Source organism: Pseudorasbora parva, chromosome 22, assembly GCF_024679245.1.
Source record: "Pseudorasbora parva isolate DD20220531a chromosome 22, ASM2467924v1, whole genome shotgun sequence".
Taxonomy (NCBI): Eukaryota; Metazoa; Chordata; class Actinopteri; order Cypriniformes; family Gobionidae; genus Pseudorasbora; species Pseudorasbora parva.
The window spans coordinates 10,895,259-10,908,784 of NC_090193.1; the positions used below are offsets into that span (position 1 = coordinate 10,895,259).

Sequence of the window (13,526 nt, forward strand, 5' to 3'; positions counted from 1 at the left end):
AATGCCAAAGGGCCTAACATAACCCTGCCCTTGTACTGGCCACACGCATGAAAAATGGCACACAAGCCTGACCGGCGTTTGCGGGCTTTCCCATATGGTCTAGCGGTCAGGATTCCTGGTTTTCACCCAGGCGGCCCGGGTTCGACTCCCGGTATGGGAAGTTTGGCTTGTCTTTGCTCCCCTTATCGAACAGCCAGAGCTTCTGTCTATTACTGAATCGCTTTTAGCCAGCAGTGGAGCTGCAGCAACCTGATAGGTTGAGGTTCTTCTCTTTCCCTGCATACCTTCGATAGCTCAGCTGGTAGAGCGGAGGACTGTAGGTGGAACGTTGGCAATCCTTAGGTCGCTGGTTCGACTCCGGCTCGAAGGAGGTCACTTTTCACACTCAAACATTTTCTTGGCCGCGCTGGAGGGCAAAAGGAACGTTCCCTGACCGGGAATCGAACCCGGGCCGCGGCGGTGAGAGCGCCGAATCCTAACCACTAGACCACCAGGGAAGGGCTGTTCAGCCTGTCTCCTCAAGCCTGCCTGTCGGCCTCTACCAGATTTTGCTGCAATTTCTCAAGCAAAACCGCTAAGGCTAGCCTTTTCCTCTTGGAGAGGAGAGAGTCTCTGACCCTGGATCACAGTTCTTCCACTGAGAAACTGTCACATGCTCTGTGAGAACATCCTAACAACACCGCAACTTGCAATTCAATCAAAGCAGCTTGCAAAAGACAACAAGGAGAGCCCAGCCGTGCTCTCAGTGCCAAGAGGTGCCTGACTCACTCCGCTTTTTGTTTTCAGCCCTTCTTCTGCAGAGCATCTGGCGAAGGAGCTCCAGGTTGACAGAGCGCATAGCACAGAGTGTCGTCGTCTCTGAGGTATGCCTGGCTTTTTGAGCGGCCAGCCTTGCACTGTTTTAAAGTAATTTGCTACCCAGCTACGTTAGCCACGCCAGGAAGTCAGAGATCCCTAACATGTGACGCCTCCGTCTTCAAGCTTTTCATAGCAGACCCCTCATCGGAGCGCTTCCTTACGTTGGCTCCAGGCCTGTTAATGGCATGAGAAAAAGTTGATGTTGCGACAGGCCCCGCTCCAGGCGAACACCACCAAGATGCGTGTAAACACCAGGGCGCCTGACCGGTGGGCCAGTGGCGCAATGGATAACGCGTCTGACTACGGATCAGAAGATTCTAGGTTCGACTCCTGGCTGGCTCGATCTGCCTCTTTTGCTTCGCTATCAGCCTACAGCAGTTTTATTAGCTTGTTTTATTAGCCCATAGTTTTTGACTATTGGTATTGGAATGGTTAGTTTTTTTTTTCTTGTAAATTGACAGTCCAACCATAGGCCGTTTTGTCAGCTAGATAGCACCTACCATACAATACCGTGCGTGCTTTCAAATGCATCGCATAAGCACTGTCACGGGGACCTTGCTTTAATGACCAGTTTATAGTATCTTTTTATGCGAACACAAGAATGGGAGAGAGCTGCACCCCCTGGGAGAGACAAATGACATCTCCCTCCATCGAGTCTGGTACAAGTGAATTCAGTAAACAATCCCTTCGGAACATTGCCATATTCTTAAAGGCGACGGTCACACACTGAATGCCAAAGGGCCTAACATAACCCTGCCCTTGTACTGGCCACACGCATGAAAAATGGCACACAAGCCTGACCGGCGTTTGCGGGCTTTCCCATATGGTCTAGCGGTCAGGATTCCTGGTTTTCACCCAGGCGGCCCGGGTTCGACTCCCGGTATGGGAAGTTTGGCTTGTCTTTGCTCCCCTTATCGAACAGCCAGAGCTTCTGTCTATTACTGAATCGCTTTTAGCCAGCAGTGGAGCTGCAGCAACCTGATAGGTTGAGGTTCTTCTCTTTCCCTGCATACCTTTGATAGCTCAGCTGGTAGAGCGGAGGACTGTAGGTGGAACGTTGGCAATCCTTAGGTCGCTGGTTCAACTCCGGCTCGAAGGAGGTCACTTTTCACACTCAAACATTTTCTTGGCCGCGCTGGAGGGCAAAAGGAACGTTCCCTGACCGGGAGTCGAACCCGGGCCGCTGCGGTGAGAGCGCCGAATCCTAACCACTAGACCACCAGGGAAGGGCTGTTCAGCCTGTCTCCTCAAGCCTGCCTGTGGGCCTCTACCAGATTTTGCTGCAATTTCTCAAGCAAAACCGCTAAGGCTAGCCTTTTCCTCTTGGAGAGGAGAGAGTCTCTGACCCTGGATCACAGTTCTTCCACTGAGAAACTGTCACATGCTCTGTGAGAACATCCTAACAACATCGCAACTTGCAATTCAATCAAAGCAGCTTGCAAAAGACAACAAGGAGAGCCCAGCCGTGCTCTTAGTGCCAAGAGGTGCCTGACTCACTCCGCTTTTTGTTTTCAGCCCTTCTTCTGCAGAGCATCTGGCGAAGGAGCTCGAGGTTGACAGAGCGCATAGCACAGAGTGTCGTCGTCTCTGAGGTATGCCTGGCTTTTTGAGCGGCCAGCCTTGCACTGTTTTAAAGTAATTTGCTACCCAGCTACGTTAGCCACGCCAGGAAGACAGAGATCCCTAACATGTGACGCCTCCGTCTTCAAGCTTTTCATAGCAGACCCCTCTTTGGAGCGCTTCCTTACGTTGGCTCCAGGCCTGTTAATGGCATGAGAAAAAGTTGATGTTGCGACAGGCCCCGCTCCAGGCAAACACCACCAAGATGCGTGTAAACACCAGGGCGCCTCATCGGTGGGCCAGTGGCGCAATGGATAACGCGTCTGACTACGGATCAGAAGATTCTAGGTTCGACTCCTGGCTGGCTCGATCTGCCTCTTTTGCTTCGCTATCAGCCTACAGCAGTTTTATTAGCTTGTTTTATTAGCCCATAGTTTTTGACTATTGGTATTGGAATGGTTAGTTTTTTTTTCTTGTAAACTGACAGTCCAACCACAGGCCGTTTTGTCAGCTAGATAGCGCCTACCATACAATACCGTGCGTGCTTTCAAATGCATCGCATAAGCACTGTCACGGGGACCTTGCTTTAATGACCAGTTTATAGTATCTTTTTATGCGAACACAAGAATGGGAGAGAGCTGCACCCCCTGGGAGAGACAAATGACATCTCCCTCCATCGAGTCTGGTACAAGTGAATTCAGTAAACAATCCCTTCGGAACATTGCCATATTCCTAAAGGCGACGGTCACACACTGAATGCCAAAGGGCCTAACATAACCCTGCCCTTGTACTGGCCACACGCATGAAAAATGGCACACAAGCCTGACCGGCGTTTGCGGGCTTTCCCATATGGTCTAGCGGTCAGGATTCCTGGTTTTCACCCAGGCGGCCCGGGTTCGACTCCCGGTATGGGAAGTTTGGCTTGTCTTTGCTCCCCTTATCGAACAGCCAGAGCTTCTGTCTATTACTGAATCGCTTTTAGCCAGCAGTGGAGCTGCAGCAACCTGATAGGTTGAGGTTCTTCTCTTTCCCTGCATACCTTCGATAGCTCAGCTGGTAGAGCGGAGGACTGTAGGTGGAACGTTGGCAATCCTTAGGTCGCTGGTTCGACTCCGGCTCGAAGGAGGTCACTTTTCACACTCAAACATTTTCTTGGCCGCGCTGGAGGGCAAAAGGAACGTTCCCTGACCGGGAATCGAACCCGGGCCGCGGCGGTGAGAGCGCCGAATCCTAACCACTAGACCACCAGGGAAGGGCTGTTCAGCCTGTCTCCTCAAGCCTGCCTGTGGGCCTCTACCAGATTTTGCTGCAATTTCTCAAGCAAAACCGCTAAGGCTAGCCTTTTCCTCTTGGAGAGGAGAGAGTCTCTGACCCTGGATCACAGTTCTTCCACTGAGAAACTGTCACATGCTCTGTGAGAACATCCTAACAACATCGCAACTTGCAATTCAATCAAAGCAGCTTGCAAAAGACAACAAGAAGAGCCCAGCCGTGCTCTCAGTGCCAAGAGGTGCCTGACTCACTCCGCTTTTTGTTTTCAGCCCTTCTTCTGCAGAGCATCTGGCGAAGGAGCTCGAGGTTGACAGAGCGCATAGCACAGAGTGTCGTCGTCTCTGAGGTATGCCTGGCTTTTTGAGCGGCCAGCCTTGCACTGTTTTAAAGTAATTTGCTACCCAGCTACGTTAGCCACGCCAGGAAGACAGAGATCCCTAACATGTGACGCCTCAGTCTTCAAGCTTTTCATAGCAGACCCCTCTTTGGAGCGCTTCCTTACGTTGGCTCCAGGCCTGTTAATGGCATGAGAAAAAGTTGATGTTGCGACAGGCCCCGCTCCAGGCAAACACCACCAAGATGCGTGTAAACACCAGGGCGCCTCACCGGTGGGCCAGTGGCGCAATGGATAACGCGTCTGACTACGGATCAGAAGATTCTAGGTTCGACTCATGGCTGGCTCGATCTGCCTCTTTTGCTTCGCTATCAGCCTACAGCAGTTTTATTAGCTTGTTTTATTAGCCCATCGTTTTTGACTATTGGTATTGGAATGGTTAGTTTTTTTTTCTTGTAAACTGACAGTCCAACCATAGGCCGTTTTGTCAGCTAGATAGCGCCTACCATACAATACCGTGCGTGCTTTCAAATGCATCGCATAAGCACTGTCACGGGGACCTTGCTTTAATGACCAGTTTATAGTATCTTTTTATGCGAACACAAGAATGGGAGAGAGCTGCACCCCCTGGGAGAGACAAATGACATCTCCCTCCATCGAGTCTGGTACAAGTGAATTCAGTAAACAATCCCTTCGGAACATTGCCATATTCTTAAAGGCGACGGTCACACACTGAATGCCAAAGGGCCTAACATAACCCTGCCCTTGTACTGGCCACACGCATGAAAAATGGCACACAAGCCTGACCGGCGTTTGCGGGCTTTCCCATATGGTCTAGCGGTCAGGATTCCTGGTTTTCACCCAGACGGCCTGGGTTCGACTCCCGGTATGGGAAGTTTGGCTTGTCTTTGCTCCCCTTATCGAACAGCCAGAGCTTCTGTCTATTACTGAATCGCTTTTAGCCAGCAGTGGAGCTGCAGCAACCTGATAGGTTGAGGTTCTTCTCTTTCCCTGCATACCTTCGATAGCTCAGCTGGTAGAGCGGAGGACTGTAGGTGGAACGTTGGCAATCCTTAGGTCGCTGGTTCGACTCCGGCTCGAAGGAGGTCACTTTTCACACTCAAACATTTTCTTGGCCGCGCTGGAGGGCAAAAGGAACGTTCCCTGACCGGGAATCGAACCCGGGCCGCGGCGGTGAGAGCGCCGAATCCTAACCACTAGACCACCAGGGAAGGGCTGTTCAGTCTGTCTCCTCAAGCCTTCCTGTGGGCCTCTACCAGATTTTGCTGCAATTTCTCAAGCAAAACCGCTATGGCTAGCCTTTTCCTCTTGGAGAGGAGAGAGTCTCTGACCCTGGATCACAGTTCTTCCACTGAGAAACTGTCACATGCTCTGTGAGAACATCCTAACAACATCGCAACTTGCAATTCAATCAAAGCAGCTTGCAAAAGACAACAAGGAGAGCCCAGCCGTGCTCTCAGTGCCAAGAGGTGCCTGACTCACTCCGCTTTTTGTTTTCAGCCCTTCTTCTGCAGAGCATCTGGCGAAGGAGCTCCAGGTTGACAGAGCGCATAGCACAGAGTGTCGTCGTCTCTGAGGTATGCCTGGCTTTTTGAGCGGCCAGCCTTGCACTGTTTTAAAGTAATTTGCTACCCAGCTACGTTAGCCACGCCAGGAAGACAGAGATCCCTAACATGTGACACCTCCGTCTTCAAGCTTTTCATAGCAGACCCCTCATCGGAGCGCTTCCTTACGTTGGCTCCAGGCCTGTTAATGGCATGAGAAAAAGTTGATGTTGCGACAGGCCCCGCTCCAGGCAAACACCACCAAGATGCGTGTAAACACCAGGGCGCCTCACCGGTGGGCCAGTGGCGCAATGGATAACGCGTCTGACTACGGATCAGAAGATTCTAGGTTCGACTCCTGGATGGCTCGATCTGCCTCTTTTGCTTCGCTATCAGCCTACAGCAGTTTTATTAGCTTGTTTTATTAGCCCATAGTTTTTGACTATTGGTATTGGAATGGTTAGTTTTTTTTTCTTGTAAACTGACAGTCCAACCATAGGCCGTTTTGTCAGCTAGATAGCGCCTACCATACAATACCGTGCGTGCTTTCAAATGCATCGCATAAGCACTGTCACGGGGACCTTGCTTTAATGACCAGTTTATAGTATCTTTTTATGCGAACACAAGAATGGGAGAGAGCTGCACCCCCTGGGAGAGACAAATGACATCTCCCTCCATCGAGTCTGGTACAAGTGAATTCAGTAAACAATCCCTTCGGAACATTGCCATATTCTTAAAGGCGACGGTCACACACTGAATGCCAAAGGGCCTAACATAACCCTGCCCTTGTACTGGCCACACGCATGAAAAATGGCACACAAGCCTGACCGGCGTTTGCGGGCTTTCCCATATGGTCTAGCGGTCAGGATTCCTGGTTTTCACCCAGGCGGCCCGGGTTCGACTCCCGGTATGGGAAGTTTGGCTTGTCTTTGCTCCCCTTATCGAACAGCCAGAGCTTCTGTCTATTACTGAATCGCTTTTAGCCAGCAGTGGAGCTGCAGCAACCTGATAGGTTGAGGTTCTTCTCTTTCCCTGCATACCTTCGATAGCTCAGCTGGTAGAGCGGAGGACTGTAGGTGGGACGTTGGCAATCCTTAGGTCGCTGGTTCAACTCCGGCTCGAAGGAGGTCACTTTTCACACTCAAACATTTTCTTGGCCGCGCTGGAGGGCAAAAGGAACGTTCCCTGACCGGGAATCGAACCCGGGCCGCGGCGGTGAGAGCGCCGAATCCTAACCACTAGACCACCAGGGAAGGGCTGTTCAGCCTGTCTCCTCAAGCCTGCCTGTGGGCCTCTACCAGATTTTGCTGCAATTTCTCAAGCAAAACCGCTAAGGCTAGCCTTTTCCTCTTGGAGAGGAGAGAGTCTCTGACCCTGGATCACAGTTCTTCCACTGAGAAACTGTCACATGCTCCGTGAGAACATCCTAACAACACCGCAACTTGCAATTCAATCAAAGCAGCTTGCAAAAGACAACAAGGAGAGCCCAGCCGTGCTCTCAGTGCCAAGAGGTGCCTGACTCACTCCGCTTTTTGTTTTCAGCCCTTCTTCTGCAGAGCATCTGGCGAAGGAGCTCGAGGTTGACAGAGCGCATAGCACAGAGTGTCGTCGTCTCTGAGGTATGCCTGGCTTTTTGAGCGGCCAGCCTTGCACTGTTTTAAAGTAATTTGCTACCCAGCTACGTTAGCCACGCCAGGAAGACAGAGATCCCTAACATGTGACGCCTCCGTCTTCAAGCTTTTCATAGCAGACCCCTCATCGGAGCGCTTCCTTACGTTGGCTCCAGGCCTGTTAATGGCATGAGAAAAAGTTGATGTTGCGACAGGCCCCGCTCCAGGCGAACACCACCAAGATGCGTGTAAACACCAGGGCGCCTGACCGGTGGGCCAGTGGCGCAATGGATAACGCGTCTGACTACGGATCAGAAGATTCTAGGTTCGACTCCTGGCTGGCTCGATCTGCCTCTTTTGCTTCGCTATCAGCCTACAGCAGTTTTATTAGTTTGTTTTATTAGCCCATAGTTTTTGACTATTGGTATTGGAATGGTTAGTTTTTTTTTTTCTTGTAAACTGACAGTCCAACCATAGGCCGTTTTGTCAGCTAGATAGCACCTACCATACAATACCGTGCGTGCTTTCAAATGCATCGCATAAGCACTGTCACGGGGACCTTGCTTTAATGACCAGTTTATAGTATCTTTTTATGCGAACACAAGAATGGGAGAGAGCTGCACCCCCTGGGAGAGACAAATGACATCTCCCTCCATCGAGTCTGGTACAAGTGAATTCAGTAAACAATCCCTTCGGAACATTGCCATATTCTTAAAGGCGACGGTCACACACTGAATGCCAAAGGGCCTAACATAACCCTGCCCTTGTACTGGCCACACGCATGAAAAATGGCACACAAGCCTGACCGGCGTTTGCGGGCTTTCCCATATGGTCTAGCGGTCAGGATTCCTGGTTTTCACCCAGGCGGCCCGGGTTCGACTCCCGGTATGGGAAGTTTGGCTTGTCTTTGCTCCCCTTATCGAACAGCCAGAGCTTCTGTCTATTACTGAATCGCTTTTAGCCAGCAGTGGAGCTGCAGCAACCTGATAGGTTGAGGTTCTTCTCTTTCCCTGCATACCTTCGATAGCTCAGCTGGTAGAGCGGAGGACTGTAGGTGGAACGTTGGCAATCCTTAGGTCGCTGGTTCGACTCCGGCTCGAAGGAGGTCACTTTTCACACTCAAACATTTTCTTGGCCGCGCTGGAGGGCAAAAGGAACGTTCCCTGACCGGGAATCGAACCCGGGCCGCGGCGGTGAGAGCGCCGAATCCTAACCACTAGACCACCAGGGAAGGGCTGTTCAGCCTGTCTCCTCAAGCCTGCCTGTCGGCCTCTACCAGATTTTGCTGCAATTTCTCAAGCAAAACCGCTAAGGCTAGCCTTTTCCTCTTGGAGAGGAGAGAGTCTCTGACCCTGGATCACAGTTCTTCCACTGAGAAACTGTCACATGCTCCGTGAGAACATCCTAACAACACCGCAACTTGCAATTCAATCAAAGCAGCTTGCAAAAGACAACAAGGAGAGCCCAGCCGTGCTCTCAGTGCCAAGAGGTGCCTGACTCACTCCGCTTTTTGTTTTCAGCCCTTCTTCTGCAGAGCATCTGGCGAAGGAGCTCCAGGTTGACAGAGCGCATAGCACAGAGTGTCGTCGTCTCTGAGGTATGCCTGGCTTTTTGAGCGGCCAGCCTTGCACTGTTTTAAAGTAATTTGCTACCCAGCTACGTTAGCCACGCCAGGAAGACAGAGATCCCTAACATGTGACGCCTCCGTCTTCAAGCTTTTCATAGCAGACCCCTCATCGGAGCGCTTCCTTACGTTGGCTCCAGGCCTGTTAATGGCATGAGAAAAAGTTGATGTTGCGACAGGCCCCGCTCCAGGCGAACACCACCAAGATGCGTGTAAACACCAGGGCGCCTGACCGGTGGGCCAGTGGCGCAATGGATAACGCGTCTGACTACGGATCAGAAGATTCTAGGTTCGACTCCTGGCTGGCTCGATCTGCCTCTTTTGCTTCGCTATCAGCCTACAGCAGTTTTATTAGCTTGTTTTATTAGCCCATAGTTTTTGACTATTGGTATTGGAATGGTTAGTTTTTTTTTTTCTTGTAAACTGACAGTCCAACCATAGGCCGTTTTGTCAGCTAGATAGCACCTACCATACAATACCGTGCGTGCTTTCAAATGCATCGCATAAGCACTGTCACGGGGACCTTGCTTTAATGACCAGTTTATAGTATCTTTTTATGCGAACACAAGAATGGGAGAGAGCTGCACCCCCTGGGAGAGACAAATGACATCTCCCTCCATCGAGTCTGGTACAAGTGAATTCAGTAAACAATCCCTTCGGAACATTGCCATATTCTTAAAGGCGACGGTCACACACTGAATGCCAAAGGGCCTAACATAACCCTGCCCTTGTACTGGCCACACGCATGAAAAATGGCACACAAGCCTGACCGGCGTTTGCGGGCTTTCCCATATGGTCTAGCGGTCAGGATTCCTGGTTTTCACCCAGGCGGCCCGGGTTCGACTCCCGGTATGGGAAGTTTGGCTTGTCTTTGCTCCCCTTATCGAACAGCCAGAGCTTCTGTCTATTACTGAATCGCTTTTAGCCAGCAGTGGAGCTGCAGCAACCTGATAGGTTGAGGTTCTTCTCTTTCCCTGCATACCTTTGATAGCTCAGCTGGTAGAGCGGAGGACTGTAGGTGGAACGTTGGCAATCCTTAGGTCGCTGGTTCAACTCCGGCTCGAAGGAGGTCACTTTTCACACTCAAACATTTTCTTGGCCGCGCTGGAGGGCAAAAGGAACGTTCCCTGACCGGGAGTCGAACCCGGGCCGCTGCGGTGAGAGCGCCGAATCCTAACCACTAGACCACCAGGGAAGGGCTGTTCAGCCTGTCTCCTCAAGCCTGCCTGTGGGCCTCTACCAGATTTTGCTGCAATTTCTCAAGCAAAACCGCTAAGGCTAGCCTTTTCCTCTTGGAGAGGAGAGAGTCTCTGACCCTGGATCACAGTTCTTCCACTGAGAAACTGTCACATGCTCTGTGAGAACATCCTAACAACATCGCAACTTGCAATTCAATCAAAGCAGCTTGCAAAAGACAACAAGGAGAGCCCAGCCGTGCTCTTAGTGCCAAGAGGTGCCTGACTCACTCCGCTTTTTGTTTTCAGCCCTTCTTCTGCAGAGCATCTGGCGAAGGAGCTCGAGGTTGACAGAGCGCATAGCACAGAGTGTCGTCGTCTCTGAGGTATGCCTGGCTTTTTGAGCGGCCAGCCTTGCACTGTTTTAAAGTAATTTGCTACCCAGCTACGTTAGCCACGCCAGGAAGACAGAGATCCCTAACATGTGACGCCTCCGTCTTCAAGCTTTTCATAGCAGACCCCTCTTTGGAGCGCTTCCTTACGTTGGCTCCAGGCCTGTTAATGGCATGAGAAAAAGTTGATGTTGCGACAGGCCCCGCTCCAGGCAAACACCACCAAGATGCGTGTAAACACCAGGGCGCCTCATCGGTGGGCCAGTGGCGCAATGGATAACGCGTCTGACTACGGATCAGAAGATTCTAGGTTCGACTCCTGGCTGGCTCGATCTGCCTCTTTTGCTTCGCTATCAGCCTACAGCAGTTTTATTAGCTTGTTTTATTAGCCCATAGTTTTTGACTATTGGTATTGGAATGGTTAGTTTTTTTTTCTTGTAAACTGACAGTCCAACCATAGGCCGTTTTGTCAGCTAGATAGCGCCTACCATACAATACCGTGCGTGCTTTCAAATGCATCGCATAAGCACTGTCACGGGGACCTTGCTTTAATGACCAGTTTATAGTATCTTTTTATGCGAACACAAGAATGGGAGAGAGCTGCACCCCCTGGGAGAGACAAATGACATCTCCCTCCATCGAGTCTGGTACAAGTGAATTCAGTAAACAATCCCTTCGGAACATTGCCATATTCCTAAAGGCGACGGTCACACACTGAATGCCAAAGGGCCTAACATAACCCTGCCCTTGTACTGGCCACACGCATGAAAAATGGCACACAAGCCTGACCGGCGTTTGCGGGCTTTCCCATATGGTCTAGCGGTCAGGATTCCTGGTTTTCACCCAGGCGGCCCGGGTTCGACTCCCGGTATGGGAAGTTTGGCTTGTCTTTGCTCCCCTTATCGAACAGCCAGAGCTTCTGTCTATTACTGAATCGCTTTTAGCCAGCAGTGGAGCTGCAGCAACCTGATAGGTTGAGGTTCTTCTCTTTCCCTGCATACCTTCGATAGCTCAGCTGGTAGAGCGGAGGACTGTAGGTGGAACGTTGGCAATCCTTAGGTCGCTGGTTCAACTCCGGCTCGAAGGAGGTCACTTTTCACACTCAAACATTTTCTTGGCCGCGCTGGAGGGCAAAAGGAACGTTCCCTGACCGGGAATCGAACCCGGGCCGCGGCGGTGAGAGCGCCGAATCCTAACCACTAGACCACCAGGGAAGGGCTGTTCAGCCTGTCTCCTCAAGCCTGCCTGTGGGCCTCTACCAGATTTTGCTGCAATTTCTCAAGCAAAACCGCTAAGGCTAGCCTTTTCCTCTTGGAGAGGAGAGAGTCTCTGACCCTGGATCACAGTTCTTCCACTGAGAAACTGTCACATGCTCTGTGAGAACATCCTAACAACATCGCAACTTGCAATTCAATCAAAGCAGCTTGCAAAAGACAACAAGGAGAGCCCAGCCGTGCTCTTAGTGCCAAGAGGTGCCTGACTCACTCCGCTTTTTGTTTTCAGCCCTTCTTCTGCAGAGCATCTGGCGAAGGAGCTCGAGGTTGACAGAGCGCATAGCACAGAGTGTCGTCGTCTCTGAGGTATGCCTGGCTTTTTGAGCGGCCAGCCTTGCACTGTTTTAAAGTAATTTGCTACCCAGCTACGTTAGCCACGCCAGGAAGACAGAGATCCCTAACATGTGACGCCTCCGTCTTCAAGCTTTTCATAGCAGACCCCTCTTTGGAGCGCTTCCTTACGTTGGCTCCAGGCCTGTTAATGGCATGAGAAAAAGTTGATGTTGCGACAGGCCCCGCTCCAGGCAAACACCACCAAGATGCGTGTAAACACCAGGGCGCCTCATCGGTGGGCCAGTGGCGCAATGGATAACGCGTCTGACTACGGATCAGAAGATTCTAGGTACGGCTCCTGGCTGGCTCGATCTGCCTCTTTTGCTTCGCTATCAGCCTACAGCAGTTTTATTAGCTTGTTTTATTAGCCCATAGTTTTTGACTATTGGTATTGGAATGGTTAGTTTTTTTTTTTCTTGTAAACTGACAGTCCAACCATAGGCCGTTTTGTCAGCTAGATAGCACCTACCATACAATACCGTGCGTGCTTTCAAATGCATCGCATAAGCACTGTCACGGGGACCTTGCTTTAATGACCAGTTTATAGTATCTTTTTATGCGAACACAAGAATGGGAGAGAGCTGCACCCCCTGGGAGAGACAAATGACATCTCCCTCCATCGAGTCTGGTACAAGTGAATTCAGTAAACAATCCCTTCGAACATTGCCATATTCCTAAAGGCGACGGTCACACACTGAATGCCAAAGGGCCTAACATAACCCTGCCCTTGTACTGGCCACACGCATGAAAAATGGCACACAAGCCTGACCGGCGTTTGCGGGCTTTCCCATATGGTCTAGCGGTCAGGATTCCTGGTTTTCACCCAGGCGGCCCGTGTTCGACTCCCGGTATGGGAAGTTTGGCTTGTCTTTGCTCCCCTTATCGAACAGCCAGAGCTTCTGTCTATTACTGAATCGCTTTTAGCCAGCAGTGGAGCTGCAGCAACCTGATAGGTTGAGGTTCTTCTCTTTCCCTGCATACCTTCGATAGCTCAGCTGGTAGAGCGGAGGACTGTAGGTGGAACGTTGGCAATCCTTAGGTCGCTGGTTCGACTCCGGCTCGAAGGAGGTCACTTTTCACACTCAAACATTTTCTTGGCCGCGCTGGAGGGCAAAAGGAACGTTCCCTGACCGGGAATCGAACCCGGGCCGCGGCGGTGAGAGCGCCGAATCCTAACCACTAGACCACCAGGGAAGGGCTGTTCAGCCTGTCTCCTCAAGCCTGCCTGTCGGCCTCTACCAGATTTTGCTGCAATTTCTCAAGCAAAACCGCTAAGGCTAGCCTTTTCCTCTTGGAGAGGAGAGAGTCTCTGACCCTGGATCACAGTTCTTCCACTGAGAAACTGTCACATGCTCCGTGAGAACATCCTAACAACACCGCAACTTGCAATTCAATCAAAGCAGCTTGCAAAAGACAACAAGGAGAGCCCAGCCGTGCTCTCAGTGCCAAGAGGTGCCTGACTCACTCCGCTTTTTGTTTTCAGCCCTTCTTCTGCAGAGCATCTGGCGAAGGAGCTCCAGGTTGACAGA

General features: G+C 51.2%; 26 non-coding genes across 26 annotated transcripts; 19 read left to right on the forward strand and 7 right to left on the reverse strand.

Moving 5' to 3' along the window:
• The first annotated feature begins 88 nt into the window (after window positions 1–88).
• On the forward strand, window positions 89–160 carry trnae-uuc (transfer RNA glutamic acid (anticodon UUC)). Its single transcript has one exon. It is a non-coding gene; the product is annotated as a tRNA-Glu (tRNA).
• A 123-nt stretch (window positions 161–283) lies between these two features.
• On the forward strand, window positions 284–370 carry trnay-gua (transfer RNA tyrosine (anticodon GUA)). Its single transcript is given in 2 exon segments — window positions 284–320; window positions 335–370. It is a non-coding gene; the product is annotated as a tRNA-Tyr (tRNA).
• A 55-nt stretch (window positions 371–425) lies between these two features.
• trnae-cuc (transfer RNA glutamic acid (anticodon CUC)) lies at window positions 426–497 on the reverse strand. The gene has a single exon. It is a non-coding gene; the product is annotated as a tRNA-Glu (tRNA).
• A 630-nt stretch (window positions 498–1,127) lies between these two features.
• On the forward strand, window positions 1,128–1,200 carry trnar-acg (transfer RNA arginine (anticodon ACG)). The gene has a single exon. It is a non-coding gene; the product is annotated as a tRNA-Arg (tRNA).
• Window positions 1,201–1,675: 475 nt separating this feature from the next.
• Window positions 1,676–1,747, forward strand: trnae-uuc (transfer RNA glutamic acid (anticodon UUC)). Its single transcript has one exon. It is a non-coding gene; the product is annotated as a tRNA-Glu (tRNA).
• A 967-nt stretch (window positions 1,748–2,714) lies between these two features.
• Window positions 2,715–2,787, forward strand: trnar-acg (transfer RNA arginine (anticodon ACG)). Its single transcript has one exon. It is a non-coding gene; the product is annotated as a tRNA-Arg (tRNA).
• A 474-nt stretch (window positions 2,788–3,261) lies between these two features.
• trnae-uuc (transfer RNA glutamic acid (anticodon UUC)) lies at window positions 3,262–3,333 on the forward strand. The gene has a single exon. It is a non-coding gene; the product is annotated as a tRNA-Glu (tRNA).
• A 123-nt stretch (window positions 3,334–3,456) lies between these two features.
• Window positions 3,457–3,543, forward strand: trnay-gua (transfer RNA tyrosine (anticodon GUA)). Its single transcript is given in 2 exon segments — window positions 3,457–3,493; window positions 3,508–3,543. It is a non-coding gene; the product is annotated as a tRNA-Tyr (tRNA).
• A 55-nt stretch (window positions 3,544–3,598) lies between these two features.
• Window positions 3,599–3,670, reverse strand: trnae-cuc (transfer RNA glutamic acid (anticodon CUC)). Its single transcript has one exon. It is a non-coding gene; the product is annotated as a tRNA-Glu (tRNA).
• Window positions 3,671–4,300: 630 nt separating this feature from the next.
• trnar-acg (transfer RNA arginine (anticodon ACG)) lies at window positions 4,301–4,373 on the forward strand. Its single transcript has one exon. It is a non-coding gene; the product is annotated as a tRNA-Arg (tRNA).
• Window positions 4,374–5,042: 669 nt separating this feature from the next.
• On the forward strand, window positions 5,043–5,129 carry trnay-gua (transfer RNA tyrosine (anticodon GUA)). Its single transcript is given in 2 exon segments — window positions 5,043–5,079; window positions 5,094–5,129. It is a non-coding gene; the product is annotated as a tRNA-Tyr (tRNA).
• Window positions 5,130–5,184: 55 nt separating this feature from the next.
• trnae-cuc (transfer RNA glutamic acid (anticodon CUC)) lies at window positions 5,185–5,256 on the reverse strand. The gene has a single exon. It is a non-coding gene; the product is annotated as a tRNA-Glu (tRNA).
• Window positions 5,257–5,886: 630 nt separating this feature from the next.
• On the forward strand, window positions 5,887–5,959 carry trnar-acg (transfer RNA arginine (anticodon ACG)). The gene has a single exon. It is a non-coding gene; the product is annotated as a tRNA-Arg (tRNA).
• A 474-nt stretch (window positions 5,960–6,433) lies between these two features.
• Window positions 6,434–6,505, forward strand: trnae-uuc (transfer RNA glutamic acid (anticodon UUC)). Its single transcript has one exon. It is a non-coding gene; the product is annotated as a tRNA-Glu (tRNA).
• Window positions 6,506–6,770: 265 nt separating this feature from the next.
• On the reverse strand, window positions 6,771–6,842 carry trnae-cuc (transfer RNA glutamic acid (anticodon CUC)). The gene has a single exon. It is a non-coding gene; the product is annotated as a tRNA-Glu (tRNA).
• A 630-nt stretch (window positions 6,843–7,472) lies between these two features.
• On the forward strand, window positions 7,473–7,545 carry trnar-acg (transfer RNA arginine (anticodon ACG)). Its single transcript has one exon. It is a non-coding gene; the product is annotated as a tRNA-Arg (tRNA).
• A 476-nt stretch (window positions 7,546–8,021) lies between these two features.
• Window positions 8,022–8,093, forward strand: trnae-uuc (transfer RNA glutamic acid (anticodon UUC)). Its single transcript has one exon. It is a non-coding gene; the product is annotated as a tRNA-Glu (tRNA).
• Window positions 8,094–8,216: 123 nt separating this feature from the next.
• trnay-gua (transfer RNA tyrosine (anticodon GUA)) lies at window positions 8,217–8,303 on the forward strand. The gene is given in 2 exon segments: window positions 8,217–8,253; window positions 8,268–8,303. It is a non-coding gene; the product is annotated as a tRNA-Tyr (tRNA).
• A 55-nt stretch (window positions 8,304–8,358) lies between these two features.
• Window positions 8,359–8,430, reverse strand: trnae-cuc (transfer RNA glutamic acid (anticodon CUC)). Its single transcript has one exon. It is a non-coding gene; the product is annotated as a tRNA-Glu (tRNA).
• A 630-nt stretch (window positions 8,431–9,060) lies between these two features.
• On the forward strand, window positions 9,061–9,133 carry trnar-acg (transfer RNA arginine (anticodon ACG)). Its single transcript has one exon. It is a non-coding gene; the product is annotated as a tRNA-Arg (tRNA).
• Window positions 9,134–9,609: 476 nt separating this feature from the next.
• Window positions 9,610–9,681, forward strand: trnae-uuc (transfer RNA glutamic acid (anticodon UUC)). The gene has a single exon. It is a non-coding gene; the product is annotated as a tRNA-Glu (tRNA).
• Window positions 9,682–10,648: 967 nt separating this feature from the next.
• On the forward strand, window positions 10,649–10,721 carry trnar-acg (transfer RNA arginine (anticodon ACG)). The gene has a single exon. It is a non-coding gene; the product is annotated as a tRNA-Arg (tRNA).
• A 474-nt stretch (window positions 10,722–11,195) lies between these two features.
• On the forward strand, window positions 11,196–11,267 carry trnae-uuc (transfer RNA glutamic acid (anticodon UUC)). Its single transcript has one exon. It is a non-coding gene; the product is annotated as a tRNA-Glu (tRNA).
• Window positions 11,268–11,532: 265 nt separating this feature from the next.
• trnae-cuc (transfer RNA glutamic acid (anticodon CUC)) lies at window positions 11,533–11,604 on the reverse strand. Its single transcript has one exon. It is a non-coding gene; the product is annotated as a tRNA-Glu (tRNA).
• Window positions 11,605–12,977: 1,373 nt separating this feature from the next.
• trnay-gua (transfer RNA tyrosine (anticodon GUA)) lies at window positions 12,978–13,064 on the forward strand. The gene is given in 2 exon segments: window positions 12,978–13,014; window positions 13,029–13,064. It is a non-coding gene; the product is annotated as a tRNA-Tyr (tRNA).
• A 55-nt stretch (window positions 13,065–13,119) lies between these two features.
• On the reverse strand, window positions 13,120–13,191 carry trnae-cuc (transfer RNA glutamic acid (anticodon CUC)). The gene has a single exon. It is a non-coding gene; the product is annotated as a tRNA-Glu (tRNA).
• Between the last annotated feature and the right edge of the window lie 335 nt (window positions 13,192–13,526).